Genomic DNA, 19701 nt, shown 5'->3' with positions numbered 1-19701 from the left:
TACATCACTTCCCAAACCAGCACTGCTGGTTTGGGAAGAGCAGACATCCCCAAACTTTGCCCTCCAGATGTTTTGGGACTACAGTTCCCATCATCCCTAACCACTGGTCCTGTTAGCTAGGGATGATGGGAGTTGTCCCAAAACACCTGGAGGGCTGAGTTTGGGGATGCCTGATGTAGAGTAACCAAGACCTAGGACAGCTCAGTTGGTAGACAGGGTCCTGGGCTTGAGTGAAAGATTCCTGCATTGCAGGAGGTTGGACTCATGGCTCCTTCTAACTCTACAGTAATATGATTCTATGAATATAAGGAGCATCTTCTGGTAAGACTGAGAGAATGTTGACTGAGAGAATGCACAGCACAGTTTTGAGATGCCTTAAGAAAAACCAGGTCATTATCACTGGCATCGGCTACTACAGAGATATTTACGAAATGATGAGGCTGCAGAGGCTCAGCTCACCTTTACACATCTGGTAATAATTTGTTGTTGTTTAATCGTTTAGTTGTGTCCGACTCTTCGTGACCCCATGGACCAGAACACACCAGGCACTTCTGTCTTCTCTAATAATAATATTTGGGGCCAACTACATAGGAGCGCAAACACCTCTTAAGAGAGGTCCAGCATGCAGAGGGGCACTCCCACAAGAAAATACTAGCTTCAGAAGAGGGATTTTCATAGAACCGTAGAGTTGGAAGTGAGCCTGAGCATCATAACCACCCCCCCGCAATACAGGAACGGGCAGCTGTTCCTCACGAGGATTGAACCTGCAACCTTGGCGTTGGCGCCACTCTCTAACCAACCGAGCTCTCCTCCATTTGCACTTCTGGGCCAGGTTTACCAATGCCGATGTGGCAAAGGGCCAAGGACCACCTGAAACTTGGCAACATTCCTGCAAGGTAAGAATCTACCTGGTAAAAAGGAAGCAGCAATATTGGCACGACCCAGCCAAGCACCCCAGTTGGTTACACAATGTGATAAGCCACAATTTGGCACTGTCTCACAGTTTTACATGAGGCCACCATGCTATACACCCTCACTTTCTATGTAGGGAATTCTGTCAGTGTGTGTGGGAGGGCATTTTTGTCATGGGTGTGTGTGGCGGATTTGTCGTCGCCTTTGAAAAGAGGCCCTAGGCTATACGGAGCAGTTTCTTCTTAATAATAACAAAGGTCTGCTTTCTTCCCCCTCCTTGTCCTTATCCTTGGGAAGAGTAGGGACACTCAGCGCACGCCGACGCCGCAGCCTTTGCCCTACTGTGTGCACTTATCTCCCTCCATCGCAAAAAAATAAAATAAAAGGAGGGGGGAAAGGCCTCCTCGGAGCTCGCCGCCTTTCTGCCGCCCACGGGGGCTTTTTTCCTGTCAGGCTTCCAAGCCTGGCGCGCCTGAGCAAAACAAAAGCTTCCTCCGCTCGCGGCGCCTGGGCCGCCTCGCGTTTTGGGGTGTTTTTTTTTTTCTTTTCTTCGTGAGGCGGAGCTTCGCGCGCGGGCTGTGGGAGGGCGCGAGGGCGGGCCTGGCGGGCTCCGGGGGAGGGACGGGGGGCGGGCCGAGGCTCCTCTAGCTCCTCTCGGCGTCAGCAAGGCAGCCGCGGCCGCTTGGGCGAGTCGGTGAGGTTGGGGGGAAAGAGCTTCAGCCGTGGTCGCCGGACAACACTTGAGGCGAGCGGCCTTCGGAGTGCGGGTGAGTAGCCGGGGTGGAGTGGGGGGGAAAGGGCACGGGGGGAAAAAAGGGGGCTTCGACCTCCCTCGCCGTCGGAGTCGCTGAGGGGAGGAGGAGGAGGAAGGCAAGTTGTTTCCGTCGCCTGGCCAGGGCGGACGGGCGGACGCTCCCGCCGCCCCCGTCGGGGCACATTTCTCCTCAGCGAGGGGTCGCCCCGCGCTGTCCGCTCGCCAGCAACTCCTCCGACTTCGTTTCCCCTCTTCCCTCCTGGACTCCCGCCGAGTGTGTGGGGGTCCCAGCTGGGCACCTGCCTCTGCCCGCCTTCCTTCCGCTTTCGGCGGCGGCGTGCGCGCTGCTGCGTGTGCTTTTCCTCGCCTGCTTTTCCCCGGCAGAGAGGGAGGGATCTCGGCGGTTGCTGCTGCTCCCGCTGCTGTAGCTGCGGCTTCTTGTTTTGCTGTTGAGCAACTTTTTCCCCTTCCTCTCCCCGCCGCTTTCCTGCCCCGCGGTGCCTTCCTTGGACGGTGCCCGTCCGGAGGTGGCTGGCTGGAGCCCAACTTGGGCGCTGCCGCCGTCAGTGGGCACGTCAGGATCGGGTCTGGGCGAAAAGAGGGGCGACCCGCTCGGAGGCCGCCAAAGAGCTGGCAGCTTCCTCGGAGATTCAAGGCGTGTTTATTTGTTTTGCCCATGTTGCAGTTCCATTTCCTCCTCCTGTCCTGTCTGATGGTTGTGGTTGTTTCGGGAGATGCTTTTAAAGATATTGTGTCTGGACCAGGAGGAGAGAGCGTCTGCTGCATCATTGGGCAAAGAAAAGCGGTTTCCTTTGGGAAATAATAATCCCTTTTTGGTAGCGGCTGGCGAGGGAGTTAAAGATCTCTTCAGTAGACAACAACCCCCCCTCTTTTTCTTCTTCTTCGTAGGGGTTTATCGCTTGCATACACTCAGCTGTCCCTTTTCTCTATCCTTCCCTTACGCGGTCTTCTATGTTTTCTTTATTTTTTTGAAGTTTCTGACTTCACGCATTAAGATTTAATCCGTTATTTCCGACCCACTGAAGAGACAGGAGGACCAGTGTTATTGCTCACAGTATGAGTGTTTCTCTCCTTTCCCCCACAATTTGGTAAGGAAGCCGGGAAGTGAAAGGCTGTGCTTTTCTTTTCAAAGTTTCCCATGCCGCCTCCGATTAATCCTAAAACCGCTGCTGCTGCTCAAAAGACTAAAAGGCTGCTGGACGCTTTGGAGTGTATTTCATTATACATAGGGCATGCTTGTTAGTTTTTGCAAAGAATGTTATACGAAGAGAGCCTTCAAATCTACAAATGCACCATAACAGCTATCTTAACTAAATTGCACAAATATTATCAACCTGTGGGGAAGTAATGCATGTGACTTTCATCATCTACCTCAGTAGTCTTCATGAACTATCACTCCTATTATTTATTGAAGTGCACCATTGTTGTGCATGGTGCTTTATGGCAGGGGCGGATTACCTCTGGTCCTCCAATTGTTACAGCTTGCATTATTTCTGACCATTGGCCATGCTGGCTACGGTCATTGTAGTTCAGCAACATTGGGAGGGGGGGGGGCATGGGTCAACCACTCCTGCTTTACAGGATAGAAGAAAACTGCTTTCTGCCCCAAGGAGCTTGCAGTTTAAAAGTCACAACAGTAGAAGCAGGGGAGTGGAAGCAGGGATGCTCACAGGAACAATGTGCAGTTATTTCAGTTACATGTATTTAGGCTTAAATACAATAGGGTGTGGTAATTTGAGGGTTTAATCTTTCCAGAGCCAGAACATGACTTTACTCCAGCTTCTAACATAGTACCACTTTGCATTATTTTTGTTAAGTACATCCCTTCTTTTTCTCTTCATCACCCTCACCTACTTGTTACTCTTTTCGTCACCTCACTTTTCTTAATCTTTCTTTCTTTCTCTGTCTCTTAAGCACAGCTGAACTCTAAACAAAATAAACGAGAGTGGGTGCTGCAGACCCACCTCTGTTGGGGGTACAATTGAATTTGGATGCTGACCCCAGTAGTGTCAGACTCAGTGATCTATGATAAAATGCTTCTTAATATGCCACTTTCAATTTATCAGAACTGCAGTGTGTTTGGTTTCAGGCCACGCTGGGGACTACTTTTGCAATTAATGTTCATTGAAACCTTGACAAGTATAAGCTGCTGAGGGGTAGGTGTGTGGGAGGGAGAGAGAGAGAGAGAGCTTGTCCTCAAGGCAAATATACAAAATCCCTTAAAATCTATTGCCTTCATGTGTATACAAATAACTGTGGTCTTAATTCTGCAAACATGCAGACTTTTTCCATTTTTGATCGGTGTGCTACTAACCACATCAGGGTTGAAAAATTGGAAATGAAGAGCAACTGAAACCATGCTAGCACTGAACAATTAGTTTCTAATTTTAAAATGTTTGATCAAGCCAAGCTTTTGTGTTTAAGAGACTCACAGCACAAATCTACCCAAAAGTTAGTCCCATTGAAGTCAAAGAGGCTTACTCATACTGAAGGGTTAGGATTGAGGCCTAAGCAATATTGATTCATATTAATCTCCTGGACTGAACATTACCTACTCCTAGGCTAATTGAACTTAAAAGTGTTTTAGAATTGGAGAATAACAGGAATTTATACTACCTTCAAAATTAGCTTCTTTCTCACACAAGGTACTAGTCTCTTCCTTCTCTCTCCCCCCCCCTCTCTCTGCCCCCCCCATTTTAACAGGTTGCAGAAGAGTAGAGAAGTCACAGGCTTGCTAACAGTTACTGATAATAGGGCAAGATTTTACTTATTTTTATCAAAGTTCTATGGAATGTTTTAGAATACAACTTCACAAATTTCACTGCACTACTGAAATAGTAACTTCTCAATATAAGTTATAGTTTCAGGAAGAATGGTGAATATATGGTTCCTCTTTGATAAGTAGTGCTCATCAATTTTAAGCATATATATTAGTGTTTAGTGTTTGTGTTGACCTCTTGGAGCATTTAAGATTAGGGTGATTTGTTCTGGTTTTATATGACCCACAGATTTATTTATTTTTAATCTCAGAGATTATAAATCTCTGAGTAAGATTAAATAGGTACCATAAAATAAATCTGGCTAATTAGTGGGGAACTGGAGTAGTATTGGATAGTATCTGGAACTGGAATAAACATGTATTCTCCTCTGTTCACTCGTACTTCCATTTTCCTCTTTACGTGTGTTTTCTCCTGTGTTGAATTATACACTGTAAACTCATTGGGCAGGAACCTATTCTCTTACACTTTCCAAAGCACTATAGAGTACATCACTATAGAATATAGACAGATGAGAGTTCTGGTAGTGGTAAAACTTATATTACTTCCAAAATGTCAAAACTCCCCACAAAACCTGAACCATATTCCATATGGGTAGCTGCTTTGTATGAAGCAATTATCAGAATGGTTATGAATGTGATTGCCTTACCACTGATTGGGCTGCTTTGATGTCCAGTTTGCCAGCATTGACTTAGTACTGAGGGGAATGGAAGGAGATTCACAGGAAAGCTGATGATATTTCAGAATTTGTTATGAGTCAGGTGTGAACCTATGAGCCTATCAGTTGGGACAGTGGACTGGTAGAGAGTAAGGTACCTGGGAATTATAAGTCTTAAATGTGGAATATTGGGATTGGTCAGCTGGCTGCACTAAAAGGAGTAGAGCAATAGGCTTTTGTGGTTTTTGGATCCTAAATAAGTGTTGGGGGGGTATTCAGAAGGCTTGAATAAGGTGCTCAGCACAGCTTTGCTGTGGACTGGGCATTTTCTGCCTTTCTTGAGACATTTCCAAATCCAAGTTGTCATGGGAGCTCTTTATTGTTTGTTCGTTCATGCTGGGACATTATCTCGCTCAGTTCATGTAGAGCAAAAAAGAGGCAACAGCGCTAGCATACAACAGGAAATAATAATCCAGGATTGCCGAAAATGGCAACATGTTATTCTTAAATCTGTGCACACCTTTCGCAAAAATAAACTCTTCCTGAGGGAGAGTATAACAACAAATCTATCTATTCTCATTTGCAATCTAAAGCATTTTAACATGAAATTACTGGCCATATAATGCTGCTCCTCCATTAGCTATCTATTTGGCAGACCATGAAACATCTTTCAGATAGCAACTGTATTTGGTGGGCCATTTCCTACATAATCTGGGTCTTGTGTGTTTTATGTGCCTGTTTGCCTTCTCCTCTGAACCATTGCTCTGGCATGAGCAGGAGAAGTACAGTTAGTAAGCTGCAAGGCAGAGGGAGTAATAGACTGCTTGGAAAGCCTGCAGCCTTTCACTGAGAAGAAATGTTATCTGACTCATTAGCTGATTCTGGCAGATCTACTTTTGAATTTACAATGCTTTCCTGAACTCCGGTGGGTGCTGTCCACCAAGAATTGCCATAGCTCAACTTCTCTTCCTTTCTTTGGAAACAGTACATTTGAAGTATTTCAGAGTTCTCCTATTCTGAGTAATGCCATATGTTTCATAAAGGTTTATTTATCTGTATATTAAATTTGTTACTAACCAGCATAAAGTCACAGAGAGTATCCTACCACCCTTGTGTGAGCATTACAAGTAACCAGTCTTCTTTCCAAGTTGGAAGCTGTAGAGGTTGGAGGGGGAGCCTCATCCTCCCAATGTTTGGACATCAGTCCCTGTCTTCTCTCAGCTCCAAGACTAGGAGGAAAACTGAGAGTTCATTATCCAGTATGTCTTGCCATAGCTTGGACTAGCAAATGCCCCACAATGCTTTCCTGCGGGAAAGACTGACTGAGCAATTATTTGGCTACTTGGAGGAGAGGTGCCTAGTGCACTGTGCTTCAGAGCAACCAAACTAACTAGAGCATGCAGATCTTTTTCTACATCTGTGCTAATAGGAAGGTGGATAGGAAGGTGTTCTTGGTTATTGCATCTGAGCACTCCCTCCCTGTTTCTCGTAAGGGGTTTCCTGGGAAGGTGGGGGCAGGAACCCGCTGATTGCCCTTTTTGATTTTATTAGAAGCACAGACAACCATTTTGGACCCCTTGATATGTACCTTATTCTCTATGAATACTCTTTCTTTGACAAAGATTTTGTGCCCATTGGTGGTGGTTGGCATAAAATTTCATCAAATTCAATTAGTTTTACTATTGTCTGCTACAGTTTTTCTAATACTTGGGTGTTTTTTGTTTTGGGCTTGGCATTCTAAACTGGAATCCTAGCTTCTTATCTATGACTTTTTTTAAGCTGATCGTTTGCATAATATAATATACACCCTTACCATTGACTTTGGCTAGCATTATTAGCATCTCTGTTAATCAAGATGATGAATTCAACCTATTGGCTAAGCAGGTCACCTTGAGTTTAAGCAGATTCTCTTAGGCCATGCTAGTATTTTCATAAATATGTGCTAATAGGTCTATAAGACTTCTGTTTAGTATTAAACGGTTAGAACTGAGTGCCACAGTCTTATAAAATCTGCATTCCGCAACACACACTTTAAAACAGACTGTGTTAAGGAACTTTAGTTTGAAAGCAAATGTAATATAGATATTGCAAAGTTGTTTCGTTATACCTTAACTGTGGCCAGCTCTGCAAGACTTCTCTGACATCAGAGCTAAACTAAGAATGAAGTGCCTAATTCTGAGGTCATTAAATCTTCATTTGCTGCACATTTTTGTCTGGAAGTTTTGGCTCTGAAGGCTTCTGTATTCTGAGCAATTAGTTATTCATTTTTGAAAGGTTTATTTCAGGTATTTGGAACCTGTGGCCTTCCAGATGTTGGACTACAGCTGCATTCATACCTGTTTGGCACAGATGGGATTGGAGTTTTAATAGCATATGGAGGGCTGCAAGTTCCACATGCCTGGTTTAATTATTGTAAAGTAATTTAATCTCAGGATGGCCAAGCACTACTGTGATTGTCTCACAATCCCGTTGGGATTTGGTGAGTATAGCCTAAGAGTATTCAGAAAACATTGAAGGAAGTTTTTGGTGGCTAGGCATGTTCAGAAAATCCTCATTGAGGGAAGTTTTTGGTGGTTAGGCATGTTCAGAAAATCCTCATGGTTTTGTGAGCTTTACCAATTTACTCCACCACCATCCGGGATGCAAAGAGAGACTAACCGGATAGGGAGAGAGTGCAGCTTCATTTCCTGCTATCCGCTCCCTCTCTTAAGCCTTAAGAGAGTCAAAATAGGCTCATATTGGGGAGCAGGGGAATATAGCAGTTGGGGGGGGGGAGGGAAATTGAAACAGCCAAATGCAAGTGACATGAAGAGTTTAATTTTCTTCTTCTTCTTCCTAAGGCTTGTGGGTTGGGATACAATCCAGATGGGTCCATTGCAGGAACTGAAGCACATTTGCAGCCATAACATCTGCCAGCTACTTCCAGACTTTAGGGAGGCCTTTTCTGCCTGCTCATCCTCTTTCCCCCTAACTTTGAGTCCTTGAGGAAATGAAGATGCCTTAATAGATTGAGGAGAGTTGAATTGCGAGCCGGTGTAGGGCCAGTCAAGGAGGCCCTACTGTACGTGCCTCAGTTGAGCTCATCCTTTAACAATGAACAGGTGCTTGTATTGTTATGCATCCCTGGCTGAATTATTGTGACACCCTAATTTAACCTGATCTGTTATGTGAAACAATTAGGTCTGCTCAGAACAGTATGTGCCTAGAAAGGCAGCAATATTTCAAACAACTCATTCCTTAGTCATCAGCTAGTTTTGCTGGAAGGAGACTTTAAGGAGGCACCAGCCTTTCCTCTTAAGATCCTGCCAGAAAGCTCTGTTATAACAGCTGCTTCCTCCATTCCCCTTCTTCCTCAATACAGTGGTACCTCGGGTTACAAGCGCTTCGGGTTACAAACGCTTGGGGTTACAAACTCTGCTAACCCAGAAATAGTACCTTGGGTTGAGAACTTTGCCCCAGGATGAGAATGGAAATTGCGTGGTGATGGTGCGGCAGCAGTGGGAGGACCCGTTAACGAAAGCACACCTCAGGTTAAGAACAATTTTGGGTTAAGAACAGACCTCCAGAATGAATTAAGTTCATAACCTGAGGTACCACTGTATTAGCATTTGGGACTAGTTTTGGCCCAAGGCTGTCAGTTGCTGATTGCTAGGCTTTTACGTCTCATAAAAAGTGTTTTACCATATTTCACTGTTTCTCATCCTATGGAACAAATGTGACTGCTAAGTGCTTTATGCACAATAAGTATGATTTGGTTTTCTTCAGTTTACTGAATATTTTACTGTCTCTAAAACAAAAGGTAAGGCAATAATTAGAGAGTGGAATGATCTGTGTAGGTATCCAGCTGTGTAAATCTGTTGCTGGCCTGGCATTGTTGCTAGTCTTTGCTTGCCCTGGGGTAGTGTTCTTGCTTCTGATGTGCAAGGGTGTACAACTTCAGTCAGCTGTCAGCCTTGCAGCATCTGATTATTTCTGCCAATCTGATGTCAGTTTGAGGACGAGGAAAGTACTTACAAGAAGAAATGCTGTGACTTAAATATTACATGCTCCAGACAGGTGGAGAGGCAGTTATCTTTCAACCCCTGGAGCTCTTGTCAAGTTCCATTTTATATGGCTAACGGAGTTGCTCAACATGCATCCAGTACCTTAAAATATGCATGGGATGAATGTGTGTGAAGCTATGTTCTACAAAGGAACTCCCCTCACATGTTATATTGACATACTAGGAGGTCAAGTGGTAACAAAGCTAGACTGGTCTCATGTTTTAAAAATCTAGTATATTGAACATCTGAATCCTTTGAGAGTTTGGAGTTTGACTTTTTAAAAAAACCTCCAAAGTTGCAAGTATTAGTGTTTAATACAGAATATGTGCCGTATGTGGTTCTGTATCAAAATCTCACTTGACTCTGCAATTCTGGTGCTGAGACTATGGAAAGCAGCACCAGATATGGATTTCTCAAAAATCTTACTAGCTTTGTTCTAAAGTGCATCAGACTTCTTTATCCTTTGCCAAATTTTAGATTAGATTTTTAAATCTTCAGCTCACCCTACCTTTTTATCAAACCTTTGTTGCTTGTGTACCAGTCTGCTGTCATGTGGAAGCAAATCCCTGAACCCGTTAGTCGCCCCTCCTCAGTTGACAGTTTCTAGTTTTATCTCTTTCTTGCGGCTATTACCATGTTAGGCTAATCATAGCTTTGCATGAAATCACAACTTTATGGCAAGAATATCCTTGCTGTTGTTAGGTTTAATGATATGATATATTTATATATTGCTTTTTTAGGCATCCTAGGCCTCCAAAGCAGTGAGCAGCCTATTGAACAGCATGTTAATACAACATGTTAATACAACAAAAGATGGAATAAAAGTAAAGCAAACCAACCATTGAAACAATATATGAATATTATTATTATTATTGTTATAAACTACTTATAATAAAACTTTTTTTACTATAAACTCTTTAGTATAAGATAGATGGCATTTCTTGCTGGAAGCAGTTTCTGTGCATAGTTTGTTTTCCAATACATGTTTAAAACTTTGCAGGACTATTTGTAAAAGCAGCTATTGTGTTCTCTTGCCAGTTTACACAACAACTTTATTTGTACTGCTTTTCCTTGAAGAAATTTATAAACCTCTGGATGTTGCTGGACTACGACTCCAGCCATCCCTGACAGGGCGGTTTACAGTATAAAAATACATAACATGATAAACAAAACAATCTCCCCCAACTCCCAGTTTAAAAGGCCATAGGTTGGCTAATTAAACAAAGGCCTGGGAGAAGAGGAATGGTTTTGCCTGGCAGCTAAAGCTAAAGCATCAGACAAGCGTTCCTGGGGAGACCATTTCACAAATGGAGAGCCTACACAGAAAAGGCCAATTCTTGTGTTGCCACGCTTTGAACCTCTTGTGGAAGAGGCACATGAAGAAGGACCTCAAATAATGAGTGCAGGGTCCGGGTCAGTTCATATTGGGATATGTGGTCCTTCAAGGCAGGGGTGCACAGTACAGGCCTGTGGCTTAAGGTTTACTCCTACAAAGGTATAACCCTGTCAGTTGAATAGTTCGTGATATCCAGCAAATAAAAAAAATCAAGTAGGGGATCTCCCACGTGTCTTGAACCTGTCTTGATATTTGTCTGGATGCTTCAATGGTGGACCATATTGCCTTATGACCAAGTAAATCTGTAATTGTACATTTCTTTTTTCTTAACTTTGAATGCTTAGTATTTGTTAGATATTATATCTCAAGTCAGCTTCAAAATGGAAGGCTGGTTCTTGACAAGGAAAAATTACTTGTGTGTTACTGAGACCAGTGTTTACAAGCAATAAAATTCATGTGGGTATTGTGCTATACTCAGGTGCAGACACTAATCTTCAGAATTTTGCTTTAACTGCAGTATTTGTCTATTGAGATTATATATCTCTTCTGCTAATATTGGGATGTGATCATAATGACTAAGCACATACTTGTTGGCCTTGTAGGATAAGTATTTTGTTGTTTCTCAACTGTTTTTCAACTCTGGCTATCCTTATAAATTTCCTCTACAGTTTGTGTTTCCCAAACAAATACTAATAACCTGTTTCATGATCCTTTTACACAGTGATGCATATATAGACTGTTGCTGCAGTCTGTACTCTGTACTCCCATCAGAATCGCTATTGGGAAGGCTGGAGGGAACATGGTGGTGCATGTGTATGGCCATTCTCACTGTCAATTCTGGTTAAAATACCTGCATGTGGCCTGCTTCCCACTGATCTCTGCATGTTGCTCTGAGGAAGAAAATGACTGTCTACATTTGTATTAAATTCTGGAAGTTGCTAAGTATAGAACACGAATGCCCAACCTGTGGTTCCACAGATGTTGTTGGACTTCAGCCCTTGGCATCCCTCACCATCAGCTGTGCTGGCTGGGTTGGTTGGGAGTTGGAAGTCCAGCAATAACCGCAGGGTCACAGGTGAGAAACCCTAGTCTAGAGTGAGGAGCTTTTTGTTTTCCATTCCAGTTAAGAAACTTTTGAAAAGGTCAGATCCCTTGAGCAGGCTGCTTAAGTCATCACCATTTTGGGTAACGTTTGAAATTTGCCAGGCGCCAGGGGCATTTTGTACCTGGTTATCAGCCACTTGTAACTAAGTGAAGATGCTTGGTGCCAGGATGACACCTGGCATCTCCACAATCCAGGGTTGCATGCCTGGGGATCCTTGGATCTTGCCTGATTTTGGACACTAGAAACACAGCCTGTAGAATTTTATCTGTTATATTTTATCTGCACAATCAGAATGAATTTCAGGAACCAAAAAGTCGTATTGAAAAATACGACTTTTGAGCTGCCTGGCCCCAAAATGGCAACTAGGCATTTTGTTTTGGCAACTTTAACTCTAGCTGAAGGAGCCATTTGGCACCTAGCTTCTATATCATGAGTTTCTAACAATGGGGGCAGGGTCTTCCAAGCAGTTGGATAAAAAAACCTGACCGTCTAGTCATGTGCCATTTTCTGTTAACACGGGGGTGGAATAAATTTTGAAATTCTATTGTGAAAAATGCTAGTTTCCTTTGGTAGAGGGAGCAGACAAAATGGTCTGTACTTTAGGGAAGAACAACAACAACGAAATAATAATGACAGTAGCATAATAAAGCATTTCAGCTGTTAAACCTGTTTGTGGATAATTGAGATTCTCCAACCTAGACAATTGCTGGGCAGGTGGCTGTTCCAGTACTGTTTGATCAGATACGTACGTTATATATTTTGTTCCGCCCTTTATTCAAATAACTCAAGAGTAGTGACAGAATTTCCCCCCATTGTATCTTCTATCTTTTTATCTGTACCTGTAGAGAAGTAGTAGCTAACTCACAGTGTGGGTCAGATCCAGTCCCTACAAACCTTTATTGGGCTCAAGACGTTCCTGACAAATGTGAATCAATATACAGTGGTGCCTCAGGTTACATATGCTTCAGGTTACATACGCTTCAGGTTACGGACTCGGCTAACCCAGAAATCATGCTTCAGGTTAAGAACTTTGCTTCAGGATGAGAACAGAAATCGTGTTCCGGTGGCGCGGTGGCAGCAGGAGGCCCCATTAGCTAAAGTGGTGCTTCAGGTTAAGAACAGTTTCAAGTTAAGAATGGACCTCCGGAACGAATTAAGTACTTAACCCGAGGTACCACTGTATCTTTAAATTTGCTCATTTTCATGTATAAGGATGAGATTGTGTATATTTCCTAATACATTTTAGTGGAAAGGGACCTTTTTATTTTCACAAACTTTATAAAGAGTCCACTCATTTCTAGTGTGTTATATATTTATTTCAAAATGCCTCAGGCATTATTGAATTGAAGGGCGGTGTATTCTTAGTTGCAATAACCACATTTCTCATGTTAACATAGTTTGTTGTAATATATTGTGCATTAAAAAATCAAGCGGGGTTACAACAGATTAAAACCATACACTTTCCCCCAGGCATTTGTTTAATTGTGATGAGTTATCGTCACCCATATATGGCTGATGTTTTGCTGTTGTTGATGCAATTCTTGAGGTTACTGTTTTTTATTAATGTAGGCTGGGGGTCCATTTTTTGGGACCAAATGCTGCATTTCCTAGTGAGCAACCTTCTGGGGATCAAGTGATGAGTGATGTGTACAATGGGCTGCATCCCACCCCCACAAAAGCCAGAGATTTCTGCAACATTTTCTCACGCCTTGCAAAGTAAAAATAAAAATAAAATGAATTATTATGAAAATAAGAAATATATAGGCGGTGTGTGTGCGTGCCAAATATCCTCACTCAGGGTGCCATATTACTAAAATCTGCCCCTGTGGTTATATTCCAACCTGGCAACAGTACTGGAGGACGTTGTAGATTGGGGCCAGCAAGGAACATGATGTGGGGTGCATATGGAGGCCTAGTGTCAGGAAGGCGAACTGGACCTGGCCAGCAGACCTGATCTTCATCTTCTACATACATGGATCCTCCTTCTCCTCAGGACTGCCCACCTGTAACTCACGTAACATGACAATGATGTTGGATTACCCAGTTTTGCCTACGTGCTTGGAAGTCAAACTGTGTAGGCAATGGCATCCCATTTTATAAACCGTGGTGAGCAGCTGATTGTCAAGGCTTGCAAAGTACTGTGCAAGGGGCTTTGGGGGTGCTTGCAAAACCCCTTTTGGCCTGGCCATGTCTTTATCAGCCTCACACCTGACATCATGCACGGCATCGGTTGAAGGGCAGTTGGGTGTGGTTTGGCCAAAAGGTTCTGGACAGAAGTGTGCTGGCTTAGAGATTCTTCACCTCTGGCCTAATGTGAAGAAGTGCCTGAAAATTGCATTTGAGCAGCCATTTGGGACTTGCTGACAGTTAGTTGGCTTCAGGAGGAATGTAACTCTTACCTCATGGCTGTAATTAAAAGTAGGGTCGTGATCTTAACATTCATAGTTTGCATTTGATGAATGTTTAAAGAGACCTTTCATGTAAATAGAGTAATTTCTTCCCAGTCCTAAAGTCTGAATAATTTTGCTTGTTTTCTATTCTTAATAACAATGGGCATGTATGGGAGAATGCTGTTTTGAATGCTTACTTCCATACTGGAGGTGCCAAATCTGTTAGAGCAACTTCAAAGCTCAGTCCTGGAAACTGCTGGAGATGGAAAGAAAGACAGGGCACATACATTATGCTTGCATTCCTACTGAGTAAAATTGAGAATTGGCACTTTGGCTTACTTTTAACTATGTGCAACAGGGCATAGAATGCCTGCCAGATACAGCATATGCAGATTATACTGACTTTGTGGGTATTAATAGAGAAAAGTTGAGATAAGGTTTTGCCTGAAGCCTTCTTCCTGCTGTTTCTGAAATTCACTCCAAGAAAATTCACTCCAAATGTCAAAAAACACTTCTGGGTTGATACCAATGCTATGCAGCAATGTTGCTTCTTTATTCAAATATCCTTAGCTGCTTAGAAAATATCTGAGACTAGTTAGTACTGTTGCCTCTGCAGCAGTTTACTTATTTTAGTAAAACTGAAGTGGATATATCTGTGCATTTGTTCTTAGAATCATAAAATCATCAAATGGTAGAATTTAGAGTTGGAAGGGACTCTGAGGCTCATCTGGTCCAGACCTCTGCAATGCAGGAATCTCAACTAGAGAGATTCATACATGACAGATGGCCATCCAACCTCTGTTTAAAAACTTCCAAGAAAGGAGAGTCCACCACCTCTTATGGGAGTCTGTTCCACTGCCAAACAGTTCTTACTGTCAGAAAGGGCTTCCTGATGTTTAGTCGGAATCTCCTTTCTTGTAACTTGAATTCATTGGTTTAAGTCCTAGCCTCCGGAGCAGGAGAAAAAAAGCTTGCTCCATTCTCCATGTGACAGCTCTTAAGATATTTGAAGTTGACTTTCATATCTTCTCTCAGTCCCCTCTGTACTAGGCTAAGCATACCACATTTCCTCAACTGCTCCTCATAAGGCTTGGTTTCTAGACCTTTATCATCTTGGTCTCCTTCCTTTGCACACATTCTAGCATGTCAATATTCTCCTTAGATTGTGGTGCCCAGAACTGGACGTAGTACTCCAGGTGTGGTCTGACCAAAGCCAAATAGACTGGGACTTCCCTGATTTGAACACTGTACTTCTGTTGATGCAACTTAGAATAGTGTTAGCTTTTTTGTTGTTGCTGCTGCATCACACTATCACACTCATGTTAAGCTTGTAGTCTACTAAGGCCCCTAGATCCTTTTCACACCTACGACTGGCAAGCCAGCTGCCCTCCATCTTATATTTGTGCAGCTGGTTCTTCCTGCCTGTCCCTGTTGAAATTCATTTTGTTAGTTTCGGCCAGTTCTGCACCTATACTTGAATAACCTGATTTGCAGTTTCCATTTTAAAAGAAACAGAAATATAAATAGCATCACAACAAGAGTTGAGAATATGTTCAGATGTCCTTAGAGGTTCTGCCCTAGAATTTATCCCGGGACATTTAAGGAACACGTGGTACAGTCTGCACCTCATCTTTGGTGATAATCCAGTTACAGTTCTATTTCTGGATTGTGTTACGACCAAGTTGGTACCTCATTAAAGAGGTGCGACTTCCTCACAGTATATTACTTGTGCTGCTTGAACAGACACTTGAGCAGCACTGTCCCCTGCAATCTTGCTATTATCAAACTCTAGTAGGTGCCCTCTAGAGCTAAGTTCTCAGTCTTCAGATATATAACCCTCTTATAAAAATACTCTCCAGCTGCGGCAGGTTTACAGGTGCAACACAGTCCAAATAAACAAAAAAAAAGCACAGATAAACATTCTAGGTCCAAAATGTGAGCCATAGACAAGGTCAGGCAACAGAGGTTAGTCAATGTGACTTAGGAAGTTCTGTTTAGATACTGCACAGCAAGGAGGAGGAGGCCCTAGCACCAGGAGCCAGAAACTGGTATGGTTTCCACCAACTGAAAGTTCAAGAAGGATACCTTATACTCTGGCCTTCTAGACCATCCCTTGACCCAGCTGCTGGTAGTGAAAATGTTTCAGATTCCTTACTCATCAGGTGATCTCTTACTCATGAGCTGTGCAACTACTCTGGATCCATCCATGCATGCTATGTTGTTGCTCTTTAGCATTGACCTTGTGGACAGGGTGGCTCTACCTGCTCCTCTGACAGCTCCAAGGGTTCTTCACCAGACCTCTCCCTAGAGGGCTCTTGAAGGGGATCCTCAGCATGGGTTCCCTGCTTGCTCCTCAAAGTCCTTGACCTCTGCGGTAACTGTTTCATCCTCTGAGGACTCCTTGTCTGGTCCCAGGTTAGAGCTAGGCAAGATACCTGCTTGAAATTGCAGATTTGGATAAGTAAATTCTATCTTAGTATAATGCTGTTTGGACCTAAGTATATGATTTTTGGGGGGAGGAGTTTCATGAATTTTGGATATTGGAGGCTTCTAGAGAACCATGTTGTTGTTCTAGGCTGGTAGTGTTGAGGGGCGAAACTGTCTGCATGCATTTTGAAAGGCTGAAATAAAGCTTGTGAATTACATGTCTTAAAGAGTTTGTAAGTTGTAAAATAAATGGTAACTTTGCCCGCCTCTTAAAGCTTGGGATAAAGACAATGCTGTAAGACTGGTAACATTTTACACAGGTCTATGTTAATGTAAGCTGCCTTGAGAAGCCTATATAGTCTTGAAGGCACTATAGGAAAATAGATGGAATAAATACATGTTTTAAGGGACTTGCATATGATACAGCAGCTTCCTAAACCTTTGGCCAATAGCTCGTTCAGCAAGTACTTTTTGTCACAAGTGTTTTATACTTGTTGGCTTTCTTGGTCTAGTGGTTGTAGCTCTTAGTGTTCTTAGGAATACCTATTTGGCTGCATAAAGGGTAGAAAAATAAAGTCTTGTATACTCTGTTTTGTGTAGCATGCTAATTAATTATATGCAATTTTTAAAAGAGTGAGTCATAAGTTAATTCATATCTCTGTACCAAAACCAGTGTATTTGCTCTTACTTATGAAAAGCATGCATATTCATCTTTCCAGTTGGCTACCAAAACAGGAATATATAATTTTCCCAATTAAAGTTAATTGCACAATACTGAAAACTCATTAATTCCTATCTATGGTAATACGTATTGTTAATTTATATCAGAGAATCATAAAACAAGCTGGGCTGGGGGAAAGTGTGCGCATACACATGCTTGAGCACACAACTCTTTCTTTATTCTGGTTTATGCATTTGGGACTATTAATGCAATAACAATACTGTCACTGCTTGCCAACCTGTCTTCTAATAGCATGTGATTAGCATTTAGTTTTTAGATTAACTCATACGTAAAGCTAGAACTTTTATTCTTTGTTCTTGCGTCAAAGCATTATCTATGTGCTCCTTGGAAGGTACTGTTCTTTAAGAATGAAGCTGCTTTATTTATATTTGAGGACTTAATAAGAACAGCTTGTTACTTTTGAGGACTTAGAATATTCATTTGCAGGATACCATTTATGGCCACTTCTGGTCTGAAATTCATAATGTTAGAAGAATCCATGCCCATGTTTATGTGCAACTGGGGATGATTTGCATGTTAGCTTTATGAAACACTGTAATCAACCACCCCTTCCCCTCCACATTCCCCTCTAAAAGAAAGGAGCAAGCACTTTTTGCTAGTGACCTATGACTGGACATCACTTCCAAGTGCAAGTTCTCTCATCTCTCACCTAGATTGGTGTTTGCAAGCAAATTGCCCAGCCACTGCTTCAGTTGCTCTCTCACCCTGCAATGGAACAGTTCATTTTCAATCTGTTGTCTCCAAAGCTGCTTTTGCCCAAGGCAAGTAAGAGGACACCTCTTTGCAGTAGCTTGTGAGAAGCTGTCATAATGTGCATCCCAGTCATTTGGATCCTTATCAAAACCTGCAGCACAATGTTTGAAAGACATTGGTCACCAAATGGCAACAGTCTCAGTAATTCTGACTGGGGTAGTCAATGGGGTGTTTTCTGTTTGTATAATTTTGACCATTGGTATAGTATTAAAGATCACTTCTCTGTGTGGTTTAGTTGCTTTAATGTTTTATAGTTTGGAGGAAATTATAGCTGTTTTTCATTATCAAACAGAGATTGACATCAAGAAGTTAAAGGAAGAGAAGACACACTTTGATCTGTAGCTTTTATCAGTACCAAAGGGTCAACTTAAAACTAACATGAGCATGCAGATGACAGCTAGTTTTCCTATCAGTGCAAAGTATATGCATATATCAGAAGCAACTGTAATGAAATACACACATTCCAAAAAACACCAATTTCCTTTCTCCCAAATGTTGCCTTATTCTGTTGAAGGTTTAACATTCAAAATCTAACCAACCAGTTGTCAATAAGCCTGTTCTTGCATATCCCTTAAGGTTCAAAATAATAAAACAATGACAATGACTATTGTAGCACCTTCTGATTTTACACTTCTCCACAAAGAGTTGTTGAGATATATGTTCTAAACACAAGTTTGGGTGACTTATGATTGCTATTGAAATGGATAGATTCTTTAAAAAAATCATTCCCTGCGTTAGTTTGATGTAATCTTTCCACTTAAAATTCTTTTGGGAGAAAGAAAAAGTAGCTAATTATCGGTAATATATATAGAGAGAGCTGCTTATTACAGTAACTATTGTAGTCAATTTATAGAGAGCATAATTGATCCAATTAAACAGCCGTGCTACTGACTTGTGGCTGAAGTTATGGAATGCTGCTGCAGCAGCTATAGAGTTGGAACTAAATAGGTACTTAGAGTCTCTGACTACTACACAATTTTATTTGTATGGCACCTTTCTATAGTTCAAACCATGCTCAAGGCATTTTTCAGGATGGAAAAAATACATAATTACAACGTAACAAAAGTCATAATAAATAAAACATCAAAAAGTACACAACAAATATAAAACTAAAGATAAAAAATAAAGATACAAAAATTAACATCAACAACAACAGCAGCAAACGCGTGCTCCCCACTGCCACCAATACCCCAGCCCAAGCGTCTGTTCAGCAGACTCAACTTTTGTAGCTGGAGTCAGGCAGGGACCTGCCCCCTCAGGTGGTGGGAAAAGCCTGCAAAGCAGAGAGCAGGTTTTCCAGGACTCACAGCCCAGATGGTCATCTCTCTCAATAAGATTCTATTGTCTAACATCTTGTAAGATGAAAGAAAATGTACTCCTTGCTGGTCATGAAAAAGAATTTGTTTAATAAATAACATATGTGTTTGCATCTGTTGTTCCTTCTGGTTAATGTATAATATATATTTAAGTTTCAAAAGCTTTGATAAATCCGTTGCTTACATAAAATGACAGGAGTATTTGTATCAATGTATAATGTTGGTCATGCAATAGTGGAAAGTTTTTCTACTCAAGGAAGAGGAATCCTCCATGACCACTGGCTAATTTTAGTGTTTCTAACACAGAACCGATGTGGGTGGCGCTGTGGGTTAAACCACATAGCCTAGGACTTGCTGATCAGAAGGTTGGCAGTTCGAATCCCCACAACGGGGTGAGCTCCCGTTGCTCGGTCCCTGCTCCTGTCAACCTAGCAGTTAGAAAGCATGCCAAAGTGCAAGTAGATAAA

At 42.3% G+C, this 19701-nt stretch overlaps 2 protein-coding genes across 14 annotated transcripts in view; one reads left to right on the top strand and one right to left on the bottom strand.

The window, feature by feature from the left end:
• Nucleotides 1-19701, bottom strand: part of GIN1 (gypsy retrotransposon integrase 1) — a 271168-nt gene that overhangs the window by 128425 nt on the left and 123042 nt on the right. The window lies entirely within an intron of this gene.
• Nucleotides 1351-19701, top strand: part of PAM (peptidylglycine alpha-amidating monooxygenase) — a 119150-nt gene continuing 100799 nt past the window's right edge. For 8 of the 11 annotated variants that reach the window (XM_083403815.1, XM_083403811.1, XM_083403814.1 and 5 more), the window contains exon 1: nucleotides 1508-1679. The gene's annotated coding sequence lies outside the window, so the exon portion shown is untranslated. Of the gene's footprint in view, nucleotides 1680-19701 lie in introns of all 11 variants that reach the window. The other 3 variants (XM_083403812.1, XM_083403808.1, XM_083403819.1) reach the window with 3 other exon arrangements.

This window comes from Podarcis tiliguerta (genome assembly GCF_965153285.1).
Source record: "Podarcis tiliguerta genome assembly, chromosome: 11".
Lineage (NCBI taxonomy): Eukaryota > Metazoa > Chordata > Lepidosauria > Squamata > Lacertidae > Podarcis > Podarcis tiliguerta.
The sequence above is the reverse complement of the archived record's forward strand: the minus strand, read 5'-3'. Positions and strand labels throughout refer to the sequence as shown.